Here is a 2,065-nt window from a genome sequence, read left to right on the forward strand (position 1 = left end):
CACTTCTGCTCATGTAGAGCCCTCAGGACGCCACCAACGCTTCGCCCTCGATTTCGGCACCACGACTTTGACTCACTCCCACGCCAACTCCTCAGAGGAGGACGAGGTGTGGGCTAGAGCGGACTTCTCTGGACTTTGCGACCCTAAAGCCATGCACCGCTTCCTGGCCGTGAGCGACTACTGCTTCGGCTACTCCGACTCTGACGATGAAGGCACTTATGATCTCACTCGTGAGTGCTTCCACGTTGGACTCGAGATGCCAAGCACGGGCGATGAGGACGAGGGGGCAGGCAACCGTACCCCGCTTCGCCAGGGAGCAAGCGATGCCATGCCCTCACGCATTGTCCCACCAATAGCGCGGAATGAGAGCCTTGCCCTCAGACAACTTCGATGCCCGGACCTAGAGCAGCTCCGTGAGCTTCAGGCCAAGGTCGAGCAAGACCGACTCCTTCTGCAACATCTCCGAGACACTCTCGAGCAGGAGCAGCAGGGTCGCGGTGATGGCGGAGGAGCCCGGTGGAGGGCCCACGATGTCCACCACCGCATCAACGACGACAAAGGGGGTGAGCAACCCCCAATCTTCAATCGCGCTAGCCAGAACATCACGGCTGTGGCAATGCTAGTCCAAACAATGCCCAAACCCTCTACTACAGAGGGGCGATGGGTCCATGGCGAGCTCCGGGACCTCCTTGAGACCGCCGTGGTACAACAGGCCGAGAGTTCCACCCCCCGACGATGTGGGGGTGCCTCGGACCTTCCCACGGCACTGCCTCGGCAGGACAGGGATGCCTCGGCTCGTCTCGAACCTGCTCGCACACCGACGATCAATAGGGTTCCCTTGCTGCATGACCGCCTCGGCAACCAACACGAGGCACAGGGCGACCATGAAGTGATCAGTAGGCGACGGCGACACGACATTGAAGGGCCCACCCGGGGCTACCATCCGCATCGAGGTGGCCGCTACGATAGCGGGGAAGACCACAGTCCTTCCCCTGAGCCGCCTGGCCCTCGAGTTTTTAGCAGAGCTATCCACGTTGCTCAATTCCTGGCCTAGTTTTGGCAACCGGCCAACCTCATGAAGTACAGCGATGAGACCAACCCTGAACTTTGGCTGGCCGATTACCGCCTGGCTTGTTAGCTAGGCAGCGCGGACGATGACCTGCTCATCATCCGCAATCTCTCGTTGTTCTTGTCAGACTCGATGTGAGCCTAGCTTGAACATCTCCCTCCCTCACAGATCCACGACTGGTGTGACTTAGTAAGGGTCTTTGTCAGGAACTTTTAGGGCACATACGTGCGCCCTGGGAACTCCTGGGACCTCAAAAGTTGTCGCTAGGGCCCAGATGAGTCTCTCTGAGACTTCATCCGGTGCTTCTCTAAGAAATGCACTGAGCTGCCAAGTGTTGGCGACTCAGAAATCATCCAGGCTTTCCTTTCTGGCATCACCTACCGAGACCTAGTCCGAGAATTGGGCCGAAATGTACCAACCTCGGTGGCCGCACTCCTCAACATCGCCACCAACTTCGCCTCAGGCGAAGAGGTCGTTGGGGCCATCTTCCCCAATGACGACGCTAAGGGGAAGCGGAGGGACGAGGCCCCGGGGCCTCGGCTCCCCACCTCCCCAAGAAAAAGAAAAAGGGTCACTAGGGGAAGCAGGAAGTCCTTGAGGCCAGCCTAGTCATGGCCGCAGAGCGTAAAAATCCCTGAGGCCCCAGAGGCCCCGGGCGCTTCGACGACATGCTCAAGAAACCCTGCCCTTACCACCAGAGTCTGATGAAGCATGCCCTCGAAGAGTGCACCATGCTCTGGCGTTACTACGCCAAGCTCGGGCTCCCCGACGACGATGCCAAGAAGAAGGGCGCCAGCGACAAGGACGATGACAAGGACAACGGATTCCCCGAAGTACACAATGCCTTCATAATCTTTGGCGGCCCTTCACCGAGCCTCACAGCATGCTAGCAGAAGAAGGAGCGTCGGGAGGTCTTCTCGATGAAGGTGGCCGCTCTCCGGTACCTCAACTGGTCTCGAGAGGCAATCACCTTCGACCGAGACGACCATCCCGATT

The sequence above is a fragment of the Miscanthus floridulus genome, chromosome 13, assembly GCF_019320115.1.
Source record: "Miscanthus floridulus cultivar M001 chromosome 13, ASM1932011v1, whole genome shotgun sequence".
Classification (NCBI taxonomy): Eukaryota; Viridiplantae; Streptophyta; class Magnoliopsida; order Poales; family Poaceae; genus Miscanthus; species Miscanthus floridulus.